General features: G+C 34.9%; 1 long non-coding RNA gene and 1 pseudogene across 2 annotated transcripts; one reads left to right on the top strand and one right to left on the bottom strand.

Moving 5' to 3' along the window:
• Nucleotides 1-352: 352 nt before the first annotated feature.
• On the top strand, nt 353-21,479 carry LOC124891509. Of its 2 annotated transcripts, XR_007049725.1 has the most exons (5): nt 353-610; nt 1,189-1,254; nt 2,409-2,596; nt 19,213-20,663; nt 21,327-21,479. It is a non-coding gene; the product is annotated as an uncharacterized LOC124891509 (long non-coding RNA). The 2 variants fall into 2 exon arrangements; XR_007049726.1 differs by lacking the exon at nt 1,189-1,254 and having other exon boundaries at nt 354-610.
• On the bottom strand, nt 2,607-12,374 carry LOC124891508 (annotated as a pseudogene).
• Nucleotides 21,480-22,180: the final 701 nt, after the last annotated feature.

Below are 22,180 nucleotides of genomic sequence, written 5' to 3'. Positions count from 1 at the left end.
AAAATATTCGTTCTAGTTAAGGCCTGACAGTAAAAGTGACAGACCGTCATAGCTATGATGAGCCATCTTCTCAACCGTCAACATTGAGACAGAAACTTGAGTTGCTGGATAGGAAGTGACGACAATACTGATGGATCGTCAACTTAGTGATGGATTATCACTCTTATTGTCAAGATGAATCTGCTTATTTAATGTTTTGGTAAGGTGTGACGAAGTACCCGATGAACTGTCGGTCATTTGATGGACCATCAGCTTTACCGTCAAATGAACACTAACTTTTAAAAGTTATGGGTTGGGCCAAACAAAGTCGATTGGACTATTTTGAATCGATCCAATTGTTAATTAAATGGATAAATGGAGTCAGTTACATGCACGTTCCTATCTCTTTAACACCTGAAACAGTTAAAACTCTCGCACATTCATTGTTTAAATCAAATTCATTCTCTATGAGGACTTTTCTTTTTTTTTTTTCCTCAATTATTAAAACAATTGCCATTCATTATTGTTTTTCATCCGCATCAAAAGTTAAATTCTTACTGTAAAAGTAATAAGCTATAGTTTGTTCTAAGTCTTGAAGTTCCGGAAAAGTGAAGAAATTATGAGTAACAAGGTATGATTTAAACTATTGCTTTTTTTTTTAGAATTGCTAAAACATGGTAGGGTGTATTAAGTTCAATTGATGCCTGAAGAAAATCCTTCTGTGTTAAATTTTTTGTGAGTCGAACACTGGGCTGAATTTTGTTGGGGTGAAGTCCGAGTAACCCAAGATTGAATTGTGTCTGATAATTGTTGAAAAAGAGGCCTTCCTGGGTAAAAAACTTCAAATAAAGAGGTGAGGCCACTAGTCGTTCGAAAAAATGCCAAAAAAGGATTGAAACTACAAAATCATGGCCGACGGCAAAAGTGACAGACCATCAACACAATGATGGACCATCAGCTAAAGTCATCACCAAATTGAATGTTGAAGTATGTTTTAGCTAGCATTGATGGATGGAGCGATGGATCATCAACTATACCATCACTAAGCTTCGTACTTGCTTCCTTTCTGGTTAAGTTGTGATGGATAATTCTATGACTCATCACTCACCTGAGGGATCGTCAGCCTGTCTATCAGTTCAAAACAGTGACTCATTCTTCTGTTTATATCATATCTTCTAATTAGTAGTTGGTTATTTGTTATCTATTCAGGCACAATGACGCAGAAATTACCTTCACAAGGATTTGACATGTCCCTTCTTATTACAGAAATTATAGGTATTCCTATCATCACCCTCAATGTTGCTCTCACGAATCCTTTCTCAAATAATAAAACCATATCATTGAGTCTCCAACCCATTCATAAGATGCTTTATCTTTACCTTAGAGAACAATGCATCATAGACTCCATCTATGGTAAGGGTATCACAACTATGTAAAATTATATCCCTAAAGGTCGTGTATGATGCAGACAGCAAATATAATAAATTCAAGTCTAGATCTTCCTCATCGTACTTAACCTCCAGAGTCTCTAAATTAGAGACAATTTCCTTAAAGGTAGATAGGTGATCCTCCAAGGACGCACCCTCAGATATGTAATGGGAATAAATTCATTGTTTGAGATGCAAATTACTTGTTAGGCTCTTTGTCATACATACCGATTCCAGTTTCAACCACAAAGCAATGGCAGTGGTCTCCTTTAAAATATTCTGTAGAATCTGATTGAATAAATGAAGGTGGATCTTAGATAGAGCCTTCTGAACCTTTCACCATTTGTCCTTGTCTGTCCATAATAAAGACATATTATCAAACCCTAATAGAGCATAGTCTAAATCTATTTGTGCGAGCACAACCCGCATCTTAACTTACCATAATAAAAATCTAGGGTTGCGATCCAATAATGGAATTCATACTTCATGGTTGCCATCCCCGAGAAAATAATCGATCTCTCTCTAATACCAATTTTTTATGATCAGGTAGAAAATAAGCAAACCACAAGCAAAAGAAAAATAAGAACGCCCAGATTTACGTGGAAACCATTGCGGGAAAAAACCATGGGTAGACGCAGGGTGGTTTTACTCTAGTAGAGAGAGAGTACAATGTTGGAGACAATAGCATGAATTTTGTGTATGTGAGAATAACCCAAAATAACCCACTATCACACTTATATAATACGTGCGTATAAATAGGTTTCACTATCGGCCTGATCCCTATGCTACCAACATAGATCCTATTAAAAATCACAAACATGGGTCGCATCGCGAAGCATTCATGGTCGGATCAACTAACTTTGGGTAAAAACTCTAAAACATGCTATTAAGGAGTATAATGAGAAAGAGTGCAATGTATATATGAACCTTTATTTGCTTTCTCTAATTAGTCGCCGATTATCTTTTTCCTTTATTTTCAGCTAATTGTGACTTTTATTGCAGGTTTCAAGTACATGGTATTGAAGATTGATAAAGTGAATTATATTGGGGGAATGTACAATACATATTGGATGACTGTCAAAGTATTAAATCTGACTCTTGGTACATCTATCAAAAATTTTCAAATCCATGCAACTACAAGTTGTGTCGATAATGATAAAGGGACCTTCTATTTCTTTCCTAAAGAAGAGGTATCAAACACCTAATGAAGTTTATAGTTGATGTCTTCATTGATAGAAAAATAAACTGCAGTAACAATGAAAATAAAGAGACTCTGCAAGTGTGGAAATTTTCACTGCATTCAAGTTATGAATGTGAAATTACAATAGTCCTTAAATAAGATAAAAACCACTAAACAACACGTTTCTTTGTTCATAAAAATTCTGAATCTAATATTGACTCCACTACTCCTACAACCTAAAGACTAGGAAACTATTTATTGACACCTAAGTAAATGCTATAAACTAAGTATTGAATGACCCACAAAGCTGGTCACATTGCCAAGATTCCCTCCTTTAAATTGAAACAACGTTCAGTTTAATTTACAAACACCAATCTGATCACGTAGCTTTAGAAATGACATTGGTTTCAATGGCTTTGTAAACATGTCTGCAAGCTGCTCTTCACTTCTGAAGTAGATAAGACTAATCTTTGCATCTTTAGTTAGATCATGAAAGAAGTGATACTTTACATATATATGCTTACTCTGTTTATGTACAATAGGAATATTTGAAAGATTAATCGCCAAAGTATTATCACAATAGATTTAAGTTGGTCTTTCCTTCTTAAAATGAAGTTCTGCAACAATGTTCCTTAGACAAACAGCTTGAAAAGTGCATGATGTTATAGAAATACACTCTACCTCTGTGGTCGACATAGTAATAATGGTTTGCTTTTTTGAAAACCAAGATATAAATACAAATCCAAACATAAAAACATATCCCAATGTACTTTTCCTTTCTTCAAGATTTTCGGCATAGTAACTAGCAGTGTAACCAACCAAATGACCAATTGATGCAAAATTCCAAAGTCAATAGTACCATTCAAGTACCGCAGTATCCTCTTAGCAACTTGCAGATGCATTTCTTTTAGACTTTCCATGAACCTGCTAATGACACTTACTCTATAAATAACATCATGCCTTGTTGTCTTCAAGTACATTAAGCTTCCCAAAATTTTCTTTTATAAAATGTCGTTCACTTTTCTCCCTTCAGGTTCTTTGACGAGCTTCAGACCATTCTCCCTTGGTGTGCTTATAGTGTTATATTTTTCATCGAAAATCAATCCACAATATCTTGCACATATTTCTTTTGAGAAATAAAAATGACATCAAAAGATTGATTCACTTCTAGACTAAGAAAACAGTGCATAGTACCCAAATCTGACATGCCAAACTCAACTATCATGGACTTCTTAAAATTCTCAATCATAACCATATTACTTCTGGTATAAATTAAGTCATCCACATATAAACACAACATTAATACCCCTTCACCCTTTTGTTTTATATAAAGTGTATCTTCAGATGGACACTTTCAAAATCCCTCCTTTCAAAAAAGTATCCATATGATAATTCCGAGCTCTTAGAGCTAAAAAAAATTTTCTCAGCACCAAATTTCACATAGTCAGAAGATTGTTCGATAAATACCTTTTCTTGTAGTTCACCATGTAGGAAGGCAGACTTTATATCCAACTGGAAGATTTTCCAAGCATTTTGAAAAGCCAAAGCAATCACCAATCTTATAGTATCTAACTGAGCAATGGGAGCAAACACCTCTTCATAGTCAACACCATATTCTTGCTTATATCCTTTTGCTACTAAGCGAGCTTTAAAGTTGTTGACCTTTCATTTCCCTTCAACTTTGTTTTGTATACCCATTTGACGCTGATGGTTTTCTGATTTTCTAGAAGATTTGTCAACTCCTAAGTATTATTTCTTTCAATTGATCTAATCTTCTCATCCGTGTTTTGCTTTCACTTTGGATCTTTGACAACATCAATAAAAGATATAAGATCACAATCTACAAATAAAAAAATGACTGACTGTATTTCCAGATGTACTGATCTGATATACCTCATAATCTTTCATCCAACTCGATGCACCACGGCTAAGTTGAGGACGTTCATTGTTTAAATGAGCACAACCTAATTTATGTTCAAAAACTCTAATGTCTTGTACTGCTAGACTTTCTTCTGAACTAATCTCCAAAGATCATTTTGGTTCTTCTTCTTCTTCAACAGAAAATGGAATTTGTTGAAACGAACTACTGTTAGATCGCTTCTTCATAAAAAATAACATGTCAACTAATAACAATTTCATTAGTAATAGTATTGAACAAGCAATAAGCTTTTGATTTGTCATCAACACCAAGAAAAATGCATTTCTGACCTTTATTGTCAAACTTTTTCCTTGTAGTATCTAGAATATGGACATTTGCTATACACCTATAAATCCAAAAGTACTCAACATTTGGTTTACGCTTGCTCCAAGCTTCATGAGGTGTCATATTTTGAATGGATATAGTAGGACATCTATTCAATATATGAACATTCCAATGAAATGCTTCTGCCCAAAAGTTTCTTGCTAAGCCATTTCTCTTCAAAAGACTACATACCATATCAAGAATTGCGTGATTTTTTCTTTCACACACACACCATTCTGTTGAGGTGTGTAGGCTTCCTTAAGATGCCTTTTTCTTCTATGCTTCTCACAAAATTTTACGAATTCTAGTGAGTTATATTTGCCACCCCAATCAGTTTGCAAACACTTAATTTGACAACCAACTTCATTTTCAACAAACACTTTAAACTTCTTAGAAGTTTCAAATGCTTCTGATATTTCTCTTAAGAAATAGACCCATGTATTTCTTCTATAATAATCAATGTAGCTATTGAAATAGCATTTACCTCCATTAGATGTAGGACTTATCATACCACAGAGTGAACCAACTCTAACACCTTCTTTGCCCACTAAGACTTTCCTGTTAGAAATAGTTCATGATGTTGCTTTCTGATTGCACACTCTTCACATACTTCATCGGGAGATTCAATCTACGGAAGAACCAACACCAACTATTTTTTCTTTAATAAATTTAAGCTTCCAAAATTTAAATGCCTATAACAAAAATGCAACTTCTCGGCATATTCTTTAACTTTGGTAGAAAGACAAGATTTTATGGAGTTGTGAAGATATAAAGTAAACAATCAATTTGAGGACATATTAACCTGAGCGATTAACCCCAAATGAGGATCTTTTATCTTACAAACTCCACCCTTGAGATTAAGTTCATATCCCTTTTCTTGAAGCTGGCCGACACTTAAAAAATTTGTCTTCAATGTAGGGACATAAAAAGATCACTATGGTATGAATGGAGTTGTTTTTGGTTGAAACTTTTACCTTCCCATTTCTCATTTTGGTTGAGACCACTGAATTATCTCTAAATCTCACGCTATCTTAAAAAGGTTCATCCAACTCCGAGAATGCCTCCTTCTGTCCATACATGTGATTACTACAGCCGATATTGAGATACCACAAATTAGTGGAAACTTTCTGTTTGGAGTATATTCCATCAAAAGTGAAACCTCTTCTTCTTCTTCCTTTGTTTCTGCGTTTTCTTTTCTCCCCGCAAAATTAGATCTTCCACCATGATTCTTATTTAAATTGGTATGACACTCAGATCAATAGTGTCCAAATCGATATCATCAATAGCATTTAACTTGAGACTTGTCACATCTTTTTTCTATTTCCTAGTATCACCATCTTTGCTTTTCTACTTTTTCTAACGCCAAAATTTTCCTATCCATTTGAATTTATCTGTATCTATTCCTTTTAAAGACATCACTGCCTTCAATGGTACTTTATCCTTACTTGTTGGTTAATTTTCTACTAATGAACCAACAGAGAACCTTCCAACTCGTCAATAGAAAGTGCGTCAATAGCTTTGTATTCTTAAATGTCGCAGACAATACAATTAAACTTTGAAGTCATCGAGCAAAGTATTTTCTTAATAAGGGTATCATCCTCTAGTTTTTATCCATTAATTCGCATTTTATTTGCGATAGACCGTATCTTAGAGAAATAAATTATTACCGACTCACCACCTTGCATACCTAAAGCCTCGAACTCACCATGAAGTGCTTGAAGCTGCACTCATTTCACTTTCACCGTTCCTTGATACTTCTTTTTCATGGAATTTCACATTTGTTTAGAAGTATCCTTCCAAAGAATGGTTTCTAGCATTGAGTGATCAATAGCCTGAAAATAGGTAATTCTTTTCTTTGAGATCGTATAACCTTAGACTGTCCAACTCTGCCTTCTGTGCTTCCGATAAGGCAGTACCAGTGGCTGGCTCTTGCACGCCAGTACTTACAATTGGCCAAAACTCTTCGGACCAAAGAAAGTTCTCCATCAATATACTCCAATGGTCATAATGACCATTGAAATATGGAATAGTGGGTAGAACAAAATTTTTAGTGGACATAGGTTTGTTGCTGCAGTAGTACTCCAAAAAGGAAAAAAACTTTTTCAGGCTCAGATACCAAATGATAGAAAAATAAACTGTAGCAGCAGTGAAAAGAAATAGACTCTTCAAGTGTGGAAATTTGCACTGTATTCAAGTTACGAATGCAAAATTACAAGAGTCCTTAAATAAGATAAAGCACTAAACAACACATTATTTGTTCCTAATAATTCAAAATCTAATACTAACTCCCCTACTCTTGCAGCCTAAAGATTAGTAAACTATTTATTAACTTCTAAATAAATGCAACAAACTAACTATTGAATGACCCACAAAGCTGGTCACGTTGCCAACATTCCTTTTATTATTTTCTGTTATGTGAATGTGTGTTAAGTGGTATACTTTTTATTTAACATGAATATTTCTGCGTTTCAATGTCAATTGGTCTGTTAGTTTCTCAGTCTTAGTGGATTTTGGTATTTCAAGATGATTGACTTCCGGATAGGGTTTCCATTGGGATAACTATGTGGAAACACTAATTATATAATGGATTTTGTAGAAGCTCAAACACAATATGCTTTACCCTGGGTGTGTATGGTATGATGTATGAAACTATTTTTTAGTGTTGATGTCGAATTGGGGACCATGTAGTAATGCCCCAAAAAATGATTCCTCGGATGCCACACGGTGCTTCGAACAACAAGCAGTCCTGAGCTAACACTGGTTGCCTTTTACTAAATCTAAATCTAAAAATAGGGGAATATGAATACAACATCATAGTAAATACGAAAAAATCTATCTGAAACAACTGGGTATGGTTGAAACATACTAATCTCAAAAGTCTTGGTAAAACAATACTGAAAAATCTAAGTACTGAAACAAAATTTGAATACTAAATCAGGTAGTCCAATAAGCCTCTACTGACAGAATCTAGAGAGTCACTGGGACAGGCCCCAGCTGACTCAAACTGTCTGAAATAAATGCTAAGTCATCTACTAATAAACTGAAAATCTGAATAGCTAGGTCCCCAAACTATGAGGACTCACCAACTGTAGAGATATAAGTAGGATGCTCAAAAATCTCTCACGCTGCTAAGACTGAGCATCTGAACCTACATTATGAGACAATGTAGCACATAAACGTATATGTGGATCGGTACTTTGAGGATGTACTAAGTATATGGGGGTGCAATGCATAAGTAAAACACCATCTCATAATCATCATTTATAAAATAATGCATGCTAAATGTAAATGACTCACACAAGTTAGAACATCTGAAATGTAGAAATATGTAGCAATGAGAAGAAAAACATACTTTATAAATCTTGTGAGCCATAACATTTAGTTCTTAAACTGTACTTGTATTTTCCCTTTAAATCATACTATCTAAGGGTAAAAAGGACTCACTCTTAAATTTGAAATCTGTAGCTATTATCTTTTCTATAAAACATAATCTAAATAAGACCGTGAGCCTTTACACTTAGTTTTCTAAAAGCTTTTTTATTCTTCTTTTACTACTAAGGAGAATTCTTTATCTTTTATCTAAAGGGTTTAGAAATCTGAAAACTTATTCTTCATGGGAGATTCTTCTAACCGACATAAACAATGTGAGCATTCATGGAGTCAAACATTCTTGTCCCCTTAAGGAGGAATCCTTACGTTGGTGAGAGGAGTCATACTCTTGCTGGGGAGTATAACCTATCTGAGTGATCACATATATATAATCCATGTAGAAGTGGGAAAAATCTAAATCCTACATTGGCACGTAGTTTTGGGGTATGAAACCATAGTAACGTACCCATCTCGGTGCTAAATACTACTCCCATTAAATCTGTAAGCCCATTTTGATAGAAATATACTTTTAAAATAGTATAATGGTTTATAATGAAAACCAACTGCATATCTATAGCTAAATCTATAATCTAAATCTGCAAAGTGGATTTCATATCTATTATGAGACCAAAAAGTCAAATCTTTAATAACAATCTGAAAGGAATATAGTCATAGGGTGCTTATAGCATAACAAATCTTGAAATGACAATCTATGATTAGGGCTTAATGACCCATGTGTTAAACTATTGGTTTAAAACTGTTAAAGGGAAACAACTTAGGAATTCAATAGTCAAACGTTGGACGCTGAAACAGAGATGGATGTTTAAAGAAGAGAAAATACAGAGCGATAGAGAGATTAATTTCTTGTCGAAAGACCGTCATTTATTGATCATCAAATTAGTAACTTAAATAGATGCTATTACAACTAAAAATAGGACATAGAAATAACCTACTTCTACCAAAATTAAAAGAACTAATTAGTTTCCTACCAAAGATAGGACTCCTAATTTAACTAGGATTATACTTGAAAAAAATTGCTGCAGAAAATAGAAAAAATAGTTGCATTCTTAAAGCAACTTTCAATACTCCTCCTTGCTTTATGAAACGCAAACACCAATTTTCTGTCTGAGAAGCTCAGATTTTCTGAAATCAACTTCAAGGCCACCCCGCCCAGCAACTTTGCGATGACAATCCAAAACTTTGGGGTTTGCGCAGATGACTTGTTGCCCCTTTCGATATTGGATTAACTCTAAGACCTAAAGGATGGACAAAATATCTTCTGCCTTGATAGCTATCATGTCACTTAGTTCCTTGATAGATATATTTCCGTTGAGCTTTTTCAATATATCCATAAGCACATGCGTCCAGTAACCCCTATAGCTTAACATTCCTAAGTCGGAAAGTAGTCTTTCTGGTGTGCTCACTTTACCTTCTTTCTTTGAAAGTTCATATGGGAATGCAATTAGGAATTTCCCATAGCCTTTTTCTCTAATAAGGTTGAATTATAACAATGCAATCTAAGTGATTAGACTCTTCTGAATGCTTTTCCTTTGAAAAGTACCGACCATATGGCAACATCGGTCGTCATATTCACGAAGCACATAAAAGAGGAATAGGTTAACATCATAATACAGAGTCTTATGATCAAGAAATAATTTGGCCCAGTAGCATAGATTTTGCCCAAACAGTGTACCACTACTATAGATCTTATCACCTGGAGGATGCTTAAGATCATATTTCTTCGTGTGCCTCTGAAGCTGCTCTTTGTGTTTCATAAAATTGAGACAAAACTCGCAAAAGAATAGTTTCGAGTAGTCATTGTACTCTGGAGAAAATGGCTAGAAGTACCACATTTCAATATCATATCTTCTAAATTATATTATAGCAATGTTCTTGACTTTTGTGAACTCTTCGTGCTCTTATAAGCTGGCTGCATCAAGCTCTTCATGGCCCTCGACACGAATCTCATCAATTTTACATTTTTGGTAGCATGTCATTTTCAAACTTATCATCTTATCCTCGACCTTCTCATCCACAATTGTCTCTACCAAATTAAGATCAAGCTGTTCAAGTTTAACACACTCATCAAGTTTCTAGTTAAATTCAGTATCAACTATCAAACTAAAATCCTCAGAGTCGGATGTAAAATCAGAACTTGAACTTTCTATTTTAACAGACTCATCCTTATCTGGATCATCAGGATTAAATTCATCATCTTCTGAGTCTTTAGAGGAAAGCTCCAAGATCCCATCATTTTTAGAAGGGGCTTCTGTTAGCTCTTCAAATGCAGTAGCAGCAGTTTTCTTGGGATATACTTTCTCCCAGCTGTCAGTGATGGAAAGGTATGTTCCTTGAAGATCATTAAGCAAGTCAATGCAGTCAACTTTGCAATAAAAACTAGGACAAATCTAGGCTTCATAATTAGGTGGAATGTCTTCTTTTAGCAGAGGTGGCTCCACCACAACTCGTGAAATTCACGTTCTTCTTCCAATGGATTTAATGAGAAACTTATACCGCTCATTTTGACTTTAAATAGGTCTTGTCCAGATGCTTCCTTGATCAAGCAGTGTTTATCTTCGAAATACAATTTGAAACATTTTTCTAATAACTGACCAACACTTAACAAGTTCTGGTCCAAATCGGGTACATAAAGAACATCAGAAATTATTTTAGTGCCCGATTGTGTTTCAATTGTAATGGTTCCCATTCCTTTTGCTGGAATATAACCACTATGGCCGATTCTAACTTTTTGTAACTTTAGTAGGTCTCAAATCTTTAAAAATATCTTTATCGCAAGTCATATGATTTGTGCATCCGCTATCGATCAGCCACGAATCGCTTGAGACATTACTTGTTAAACATGATACAACAAAGAGTTGATCTTCTTCCTATTCATCAACACCTTAAGTCTCTGCATCTTGTTGCTGAATTTTGTTCTTGTAGATTATTGCTTCATTCCCAAGATGATTGTACTTAGTGCACTTAGCATCAAGCCTCTTTCAACACTTGAAAGGTGTATGCCCGAGCTTGCCACAATGCTTACAAGGAGGGCAGTTTCCATTGAAACCACCTGTTTTGTTTTGTTGCTTTTCACTGCACCTTCTCCATCATTTGGTTGATACTTATTCTTCTTCTTCTTCTTAGAACGTCCATCACTGTGATGCTTGGCTGGTAAGCCACGTTCGACAGCTCCTCCTTGTCTCATAATACGCCATTGCTCTTGCGCTTGAAAAGAACTTAAGAGCTCTGCAAGTGTTATCTTGGACAAGTACTTAGTATTTTCTAATGTTGTTATGGTAGCCTTAAATCTTTCAGGTGCCGTTACTAGGATTTTCTCAATAATCCTTGAATCATTGAAAGAAAAACCCAACAATCTGATACGATTTGCTAAATTATGGAGTCTGTCAGAGTACTCCTTTATGGTTTCACTTTCTTTCATCCTTTGCAGCTCAAACTCATGTACCAGATTCAACATCTGCATCCCTTAAATCCTTTCATCTCCTTCATACTCAGTTTTGAGATAATCCCATACCTCTTTCGCTGATTCAAAAGACATGATACGAGTGAAGATATTAGATGAAACTGCAGTAAATAAGCATGCCATTGCCTTTGATTTCCTAGTATTCTTCTCCTTGTGAGTTTTAATCTGCGCCACCATAGGATTGTTTGGAAAGGGAGCTATCTCATATTCAACTTCAACAGCTTCCCAGAGATCCAAAGCTTGTAGATATATCCGCATTCTAACTGCCCAGATTTGATAACTTTCTCCCTCAAAAGTTAGTGGTGCCATTGAAGAAAAATTTGTTTCTCGGCTCATGGTATCCACTGTATCAGATTGATGCAAACACATACAGGTCCCTTAATATTAAAGCTTTGATACCAATTGTTGGTTTAAAATCATTAAAGGGAAACAACACAGGAATTTAATAGTCAAACGTTGGCCACTGAAATAGGGATGGAAGTTTAAAGAAGAGAAAACACAGAGCAAAAGAGAGAGATTAATTTCTTGTCAAAAGACTGTCATTTACTGATCATAAACTAAGCAACTTAAATAGATGCTATTATAACTAAAAATAGGACAAGGAAATAACCTACTTCTACCAAAATTAAAATAACTAATTAGTTTCCTACCAAAGATAGGACTCCTAATTTAACTAGGATTATACTTTAAAATAATGCTGGAGAAAACAGAAAAAAAAGTTGCATTCTTAAAGCAACTTTCAACATAAACTCATGTCAAAACATCGCAATGTTCATGATTAATAATGTAAATATTGATAAATCAACTCATAATCTAGAAATTTCTGCAATATGCATGAAAGTATAAGCATAATCATGTAATTCAAATTCTAAATCATTGGAAATCTCATAAGCTTGTAAATAACAATAAGGGTTATAAACCCTAACTTCAATTTCATGGGAAATCACATATAATTCAATAATTTGTAATTAAAACAAGTTTTGGGAACAAGGATAGAAGAATTATCATTGTTCATAATCCCACATACCTCAATTGAAGAACAAGATTGGTTTGAGATGCTAATTGAAGGTCGATTCTTGGAATTCTTGGATTGGAAATCTTAAATCTAGAACTAATTTAAAAAAAGGGTAGTGGAATCGTGGGGATTCTTGGAGAAGAATGTTGAAGCTTAAGGTTTTAAATTGAGAGAATTTGATGAAAAGTTAACATATTTTTCTCAATATTACCATTATTCATAAGTTTTCACTATTTGGGGGGGGGGGCGGGGGGTAGGCAAAAGACCAAACTGCCCTTGGGATTTAAAATCTATAACTGGAACGCCATTTAAGGATTTACCATGACACAGTGAGTGTGTCACCATGATACACATCGCGATGTAGTGGAATCACAATGACTTACTAGATATTGACAATTGCTATTTTGAGATTAACCGCGATGCAGTGCAATCGCGGTGACCTACTGAATTTGACAAATGTCGAGTTGGCCTCTACTGCAATGCGGTGGTTTTCTCATCGCTATTATCACTGTGATGTGGTGGAATTGCGGTGAGCTGCTAGAAATTGACGAATGCAGATTTGCCTCCATCGTGACGTGGTGACTGTCCAGTTGGCACACTACTTACTAAAAATGCCCCAACTTTTTCACCAGTGTCGATTTTGGGCGAGTCTTATATCGATGGAAAACTTATTCAATTTCCTAGAAGTCTAAATTGGAAAATTCCACAAATTAATAAATGTTATTCATTTTTGAAGCTATCTCTTAACATTCTAGGAACGAATCTAAGCTAAGAAAGTTTGGGGTATTACAATATCTACCCCTTAAGAAAATTCGTCCTCAAATGTTGCTAGTTAGAATGAGAATACTGAGGAATCTGAGGCTATATGGTAGAAGGCACAACTAAAATAAATTACAAAATTGAATCTAGATTATTTTGAGCTTCTGAGTAATCTGTGAGTGCATGAACTTATGCGAGGAAAACTATATAGCTGAATCTGTGATTAGAAAAGAATTGAATAAGGAAGAGTATTACCTTTGGATAAATTTGAGTTTACTGAAAAGAGGTGAGGGTAGTTGGCTCACATATCTGCTTATGCTTCCAAAGTAGCGCCCTCAACTAACTGATTCTGCCAAAGAACTTTAACCATGGGAATTTCTTTGTTCCTTAGTCTACGGATCTGATGATCTAAAATCTTAACTGGATCTCTTTGTAAGAAAGTCTATTCTAAATATCTGAGCTTTCTAAAGGAACTATGACAGTAGAGTCACTGATGCACTTCTTAAGCATAGAAACGCAGAATACAGGATGAACGACTGACAAGTCTGCGGGTAAATCAAGTTCATAAGCCACTTTCCCAATATGACTCAAAATTCTATAAGGGATAACATATCGGGGACTAAGCTTTCCCTTTTTGCCAAATTTCTTCACCACTTTCATGGGTGAAATTTTCAAATATACTAAATCACCAACCTCAAACTCAAGATCCCTTCTTCTCATATCTGCATATGATTTCTGATGACTCTAGGCTGTTATTAATCTTTCTCTAATCAATATAACTTTCTCCATAGCTTCAAATACTACATTAGTCCCAAGCAAAGCAGCTTCACCCACTTCAAACCAACCTATGGGCGATCTACATATCCTCCCATAAAGACCCTCAAACGGGGCCATCTGAATGCTAAAATGATAATTGTTATTGTATGTAGACTCAATCAACAACAAATGCTCATCCCAACTACCTTAGAAATCAAGCACATATGCCCTTAACATTTATTCTAGAGTTTGGACTGTCCTCTTTACTTAACCATCTGTCTGAGGGTGGAATGCTAAATTGAGATGAACTTGGGTACCAAGACCCTTCTAAAAAGCTCACCAAAACTGGGAAGTAAACTGAGTACCCCTATCTGAGATGATCGACAAGGGAAATCCATGCAGTCTAAAAACCTCTTGGATATAAAACTTAGCATAATCTTCAGCCATATAGGACGTATGAACTGGTAAGAAATGTGCTGACTTAGTCAATCTGTCTACAACAACCCAAATTAAATCATGCTGATGACGCAAATAGGGTAAACCAGTCACAAAATCCATATTCACCTCTTCCCACTTCCAAGTAGGGATACCAAACTCTTGCAATGTACCACCAGGTCTTTGATTCTCTACCTTAACCTGTTGACAAGTTGCACACTCAGCTACAAACTATACTACATATTTCTTTATACCACTCTACCAATAGATTTTCGGCAAATTGTGGTACATCTTGGTAGCACCGAGATGAATAGAATAACGCGCACCATGTACCTCTTCCATAATCCCCTGTATCAAATCATCAACAGAAGGCACACATAATCTTCTTTGGTATCCCAACATGCCATCTCCGCCTTGGGAGAAAACTTCTACCTTTTGGTCTTTAACTGTATACTAGAATCAATATCTTGCTTCTTCTTAACTTCTGAAACTAGGGAAGATTTGAATATACTCTGAACCCAAACATTCCCTTCAGCTGAATCAACCAACCTAATACCTAATCTAGCCAAACAATGAACATCTCGAGCTAACTCTTTCTTATCATCCTCCATATGAGAAACACTGCCCATAGATAGTCTACTAAGGGCATCTGCCACTATATTGGCATTACCCGGATGGTACAACACACTCATATCATAATCTTTCATTAATTCTACCACTTTCTCTGACGTAGATTCAACTTCCTCTGAGTAAACACATACTACAAACTTTTGTGGTCCATGTACATATCAACATGCACACCATACAGATAATGTCTCTAGATTTTCAAAGAAAACACCACAACAACTTATTCAAGATCATGGGTTGGGTAATTTTTTTTTATGAGGCTTAGGATGCCTAGAGGCATAGGATATGACCTTACCTCTCTTCATCAATACAAAACCCAAACCAATTCTGGAGGCAACACAATACATCACAAAACCATCTGTACCATCAGGTAGTGCTAAGATTAGGGCTAAAGTGAGTTGAGTCTTCAACTCCTGAAAACTCTTCTCGTAGAAATCTGACCACTGGAACTTAACTTTCTTTTGGGTCAGTCTAGACATAGGGGATGTAACGGATGAGAAACCTTAAAAAATAGCAATAATAGCCAGCTAAACCCAAGAAACTTCTTATGTTAGGCTAATTTCTTACGACTTCTGTCTTTTGGGGATCGACTCTAATTCCATTGATGGAAATAATATGACCAATAAAGGCTACTGATCTTAGCCAAAATTAACATTTGCTTAATTTGGCGAACAACTGACAATCTCTAAGAGTCTGTAACACAATTCTAAGATGGCCTGCATGATCATCCTAACTATGAGAGTAGACAAGGATATCGTCTATAATGACTATGACAAACATGTCCAGATACTGTTTGAACACTCTGTTCATCAAGTCTATGAAGGCTGCTGGGGCATTGGTTAGCATGAAAGACATCAGGAATGAAATATAATTGTGCCTTAAGACTTTCAAATTTTTATAGCTTATAACCTCTTTCATAATATTTCTACTTTAGGAACACATCGAGGGATACCTATCTTTCAAAGTATATTTGCTACTACATTCACTTCAAGAATAGTGCAAATTGTCATCTCACAGATTTATCATGTATTGCTATCACATTCACTTCATAGAATGAAGCATATTCAATGGACGAGTTCCATGACTTTTCATCAGAAACACATTATTTTGCCTTAGCCATCTTAATATTATCAACATGGGTCATTGAGATTCAAATTCAATGTCATATCCATGTAAAGGCCTCTTAGGCATAGATTCATATTGTTACTTGAACCCAATATCTCATCATCATGGTGCATTGGGACTATAACCTGATGTCTTAATGCAATTAATGCATTACTTAGAGATTTCTCCCTTTTTTTCTCTAAGTATCTTTATTTATAATCACGGTCAATCGTTGAAATAGATCCACATTCGGTGGTCAACTTTACTTTATCGTCTAAGTGAATATATCCACTCTGCTGAATAGCAAGCAAAATTATTGCTTCTGCATGCCAGCACCAAATCTGTCAAGTAATAATTAAAATACTAAATCAAGAATAAAGTAAAAGATTCTCAGTACTTACCTGACATAGCCAACGTTTTTCACCTTTTCTCATAAATTATTTTTCTTATTCAATATAAATATCTTATAAAGAATAGTGAAAACATATACTTAATTGCATCACATTTCTGTAATGCATGGATGGCACTGTCGCTCAAGGGCATTCATATTTATGTGACTTAATTTCAATGAAATATTAGACACTCATGCTAATAACGTGTTATGAAATATAAAGCAAAGAATAAGAAGAATAGAAAGGGAAGAGAGAACGATTATTATTTCTTTTGAGAGATCTTTTGATGGGGTATCATTACATGAATGAAAAAGCCCTTTATTTATAGGGAAAACTAACCTTGGGATTTTGTAACTTTTCCATAAATATACATTCACAATATATGGTAAAGTAGGCATTAACTATATATGGTAAGTAGACATTCACTATATATAGTAATATATTTATAATAAGAACAATTTTTCAAGTATTTTAAACACATTTATTGCATTAAAGTACATATTAAGAAATTGAACCAAAAAAAAAAGTAAAATACATTGATCCTTCTTCCAGTGGTATCTTAAAATTTGAAAGTATAGATAGTAAGTAGAGAATCTAATTGTTCTATGCTGTACTTTCACTACTTTGATAAGTAAGCAAAGTACACCAAGGGTTTTAAACAAAAACCGCAGCTGTAAGTTCAAGTTTTTCATCGGTGATTGTTGTTCTTCTCTTCACCACAAAGGTTTTATGTACATTGAATTTTGTATGTAAATGTTTTTCTATTTTTTCCTTCTTGTTGCATGATTTTGTTGTTGTGTGGAGAATTTTGTTTATTGTTTTTATGTTAAATTTTTTAAGGAAACGGATTCTTGTTTCATTCTTTTTGTTTATTGTTGTTGTTTTTGACAACAATAATGTTCGGGCCAGCTTTTGTGTATCTCGACTAAATCTATCATATACTTGCCACCATTCACCAGCAAAAGATACGAGGTAACTCTGTCCACCAAGGCTACGACAGATGAGAAGAATCACCTGGTGTTTTTGTTGTTGTTGCATGGTTCTGTGACAGTTGTTGTGTGGAGAATTTTGTTTGTTGTCGTTCATCTATTCAGTTGAAAGGTTTTATGTACATTGAATTTTGTATGGAAATAGTTGCTAGTGAGAGGTGGTAGGTATCCCGTGAAATTAGTAGAAATGCATGTAGGCTGGCCCAAACACCACAAATTTCAAATAAAAAAAGGAGAAGAAAATTTTGTTCACAAGTGAATGGATATTTCTAGTGTTCCATTTTTCTACTTTTTTTGCTAGTAATAGTTTTATTTGTTTTTGTTTTATGATTATCTATTAGATCTATGTTTGTGTTTGAGAACTTTATTTTTGTGGGTTTTTGTTAATAGATTCAGAATTCTGAAACCCTAAATTTTTGACTAAAAAAAATAAATCTTAGGCTTAATTCAATGCTAAAAGCTAGTACGTGAGGGGAGAATTGTGTAAGACTATATAAGGAGACTAAATTTCTATCTTATGAATGATGTGGGTCGTGGGGCTCAAACACCCCAGCATACCCATAACTAGACATCTGGAACATAGGTAATATATGAATTGGGGGGGGGGGGGGGGGGGGGGTAGGACAATATTGGAAATAATGAATTGGGATGGGACTGACTCTGATAAGTCCAAAGATAGCTCATAAGGGCAGGATTGTCCAAATCCATATAAGGAGATCAAATTCCCATCCTGTGAATGATGTGGGACTCTAAAATTATTTTGTACCCAAAAAAATATTGTGTTGAACCTACTCATATAGGTTAAAAGGGAGGATTTTCTGAGTCTAGTGTTTCATTTCCTACTTTTATACTACTATTGGTTTTATTTGCTTTGATTGTATGATGGCTTTATGACATTTGTGTGGAGGACTTTGTTTTTGTGCTCATCAAGTAGATTCGGAATTGTAAAATCCTGAAGGATTCTCTCCTGCTTACTTTCTAGCGAAAAAGAGAGAATTATTTTGTACCCAGTGGAATCCTTCCAAAAGCCATCACATTAAATTTGCCCGTATAGGTTAAAGGGGAGAAGTTGATGAGTCTAGTGTTTTGATGTCCCCAATGAGCTGCTCCTCAGAGTCTTTGCTCTAGGTACTTACTGCAATATTTTATAGTACTGAGGTTGATTCGCAATGGGCTTATTGTCATGATTCCGTTAGTGTTTTGGTGGTCCCAATAAGCTGCTCCTTTCTAGAGCTTTTGCTCTAGCTACAGTAATATTGTATGCTATAGTAGATAGGCAATGGGCTTTTTGTAGTGATTCTGTATGTACTTTCGCTCACCTTTCTGTCCCTCCAACATGATTATGCATTTTGTGTGGAAACCTTGAGTTTGCTTTCCTCCTTACAACTGTACAATAGTGAAACCATGAAGCAACTCACATTGTGGAGTATCTGATTTTGGTTCTTTATTTTTATCAGCTTGTTTTATTGCTGAGCAAAGGAAAAGAATGGTGTCGAAGTTGGCTTCTACAGAGGACGTGTTGAATGCATTGCTAGAATACTTAGTTGATCCTCAGTTGCCTTTTAATGCATCTGTCTTTAAGGAAGCTCCTACTCTTTCTCAGCAGCAGTCTGTAGCCACACAGGTCTTCTATCGTTTCCTCTCACCCTTTACTAAGAATGTGGGTTCTCTATTTACCTTATATACTCATTGCATTGCATTCTTTTTGACATGATCTCTGACCCTTGACATTTCAAAAAAGGAAGCACGCCTGATTTAAAATTTTTATTATCAGTTAGAGGCAGTATTTAAGAATTTTTATTATCAGTTTGGACAAAACTAGTTTAGGATCGAGGTTGTTATTTCTATTTGTTAATCTGTTTCCTGGTTCATGTGGCTTTTCTCCTCTCCGCTGTATTCCTTTATGTGAAAAAATGTTGTTTTTTGACATAGGTAACAATATAATTAATCATCGGCACACTGATTGTGCAAAACACATTTACAATTCCCAAAAAGAAAAAAAACTCCTTACAAGGATCCTGTGGTACCTTTGAAGGGTTCAACATCATTGAATAATTGTTTATACCAAAAGTGAACCAAAAACAAATAGTTCATCTTGATCTTCTGTATAGTGTTTTAGTTATCATCAAAGCATCTTAAGTTTCTCTCGTTCCACATAGTCACCGCACATACAGGTACTATTTGCCTCATTTTCTTGGTCTAGAAAATCCTCTAGCACTATTCCAACATCCACCTGATGTCTTTGGCATATACCATGTAACTCTGTTTTTTTTAAGTAAAATAACATTGAAGTATGGATCAGCTTTCGCCACTATATAAAAAGTTGTAAGTTTTCCAATATTACCTCTGGCTAACTTTTGAATTCTTTTCCTTGTTCCTTATTTCCTTCTTTGGTTGCATGTTGTTGTGATGCTTTACAACTACTACGAGAGGAAGCAAAATCCACAGGCGCAATATTTAGATTTGGAGTCAGTTTGCAAGTTGGCCATAACTCTGAGGCCGGCGTTGATGTCATAAATGAAGTTCATGGATCATCCTGATCAAACTGCCTCCAAGGACATGAACAATGATCTCTCGGTGGCTGAAAATTAATCCAAGATGCTTGCAACATATCTTGTGATTTGGATACCTCAAGAGATGTTCCATCGATAAAAAGATGGTTAATTTCCAAAGTTTCTGTCTTATTGCTAGACTCTAAGAAAGAAACTTGTTCTCTGCTTCTTATTTCTGTCACTGAAGGGGTTCGGTCTCTCATCGAAAAAAGTCTTGAGCTTCCCACTTTTGAAATAGAAAGTACGATGGAGAGAAAAAAAAAGGCAAACCTGTATAAGACCAGTGACTATAGAGCAAAATGATGATGACTCTGACTTTCAGCAGATTGTATTTTTGGCTATCAAGGATGCAACAGGTACGTAAATTTCATAATTATATTTGAAATATAGTTCTTTATTGGCAAAAGTAATTTGTGGCTAGTCTGCTCAAGATTAACCAGACAATCATAAGTTGATTTCCTAAGTTGTTTGAATTCCTTTGCTAGCGATAAGTCTCTTAAATGAATTGATTAACAGAGATGATTCACAGAGCATTGACCTATACAGTTGGAACTTTCTAGAGAAAATTGAAGAAAATATGTCTTTTAAGTCTTGAATGAAAGATTGGTGAAATTGACTAACTTAAAGGGTCAAACATCATTAGGAAACTTGATTAAGTTAATTATGGACTTGATTAATATTTTCCAAACTTTCTAATCTTTTCAAAAATACAAATCAACCCACACCCCTCTTTAATCAAAATCAATCAGTCTCTCTTCCCTCCCTCTCTCGACAGCTTCTCTCAACTCTCTCCCAACCAACAGTTCTGCAAAATTCTTCCTTCAAACTCCTGTGACTTCAACTTCTGGCGAAAAATAGTCAAATGGGTAATTCATTTGATGTACAATATGTTAAAAGAATTCCTCAACAAACCATTGGTAGCCTGTAAGATTAAGTGTCTTGATTTAGTTTCATTTCACATTTTTCACAATGCTTTCATGAACTGCAAGATATGGATTATCTATTTTTTTAAAACGCAGGGATTGTGGTCTTTTTGTTGCCGCGTACGCCGAGTATTTGAGAGATAGATTACAAGTACCAAATGATGGACTTGATATCGGATTACTCCACAAAAGATATTTTGCTCTTTTATGGAAATACGGAGAAGCGAAAGCTCAGAAGCCGTATGCAAGCGACATTAAAGATCCACGACGACCAAAGCCGAATTCCGCAACACTGGATAAAGAACAACTTGTCCATATTGAGTAGATCTTTATATCTTGAGTCTGTTAATGTAATAACCTATTCTCCTTGATTTAACTTGTTGATTTATTTGTAGAGTATATCATTCATAACTATAATGATTTTTTTACATTTAATTTATTTATTGAGTTATTTCATGTAATTTTTGAAGGCTTCAACTTATTTTATGCAGTCTATGAATATAATTTAATCTTTAGTTTTGAACATGTTAATTGAAATGGAATAATAGATTTAAATATTGCAATAGATAATACATCTGCTGCAACAAATGCCATTTCTTATCAAATAGATTTAGACATATGTTGCAATATGAGATGCAACACGTAGGTCATCTGCTAGAAATTATATAACAGGTCTTCCTACTTTCTTAAATTTTTTCAACAGATTACCTATCAGTTGCAACAAATAGATTTTATGTTACAACAGATAGAATATCTGTTATGATAGACAGACTAGGAAATATCTATTAATACAAAAAATGATAAATCTATTCCAATAGATAATCAATCTGTCACAAGAAGTACTATATCTGTTACAATAGATATACTATCTATTGTATTAAAAAAAATCAACTATCCGCAAACATAAACATTATTGCCACTGCATGTAAAGTGAGGTGGCTTGAAGTAAA

Source organism: Capsicum annuum, unplaced genomic scaffold (assembly GCF_002878395.1).
Source record: "Capsicum annuum cultivar UCD-10X-F1 unplaced genomic scaffold, UCD10Xv1.1 ctg3647, whole genome shotgun sequence".
Lineage (NCBI taxonomy): Eukaryota > Viridiplantae > Streptophyta > Magnoliopsida > Solanales > Solanaceae > Capsicum > Capsicum annuum.
The sequence above is the reverse complement of the archived record's forward strand: the minus strand, read 5'-3'. Positions and strand labels throughout refer to the sequence as shown.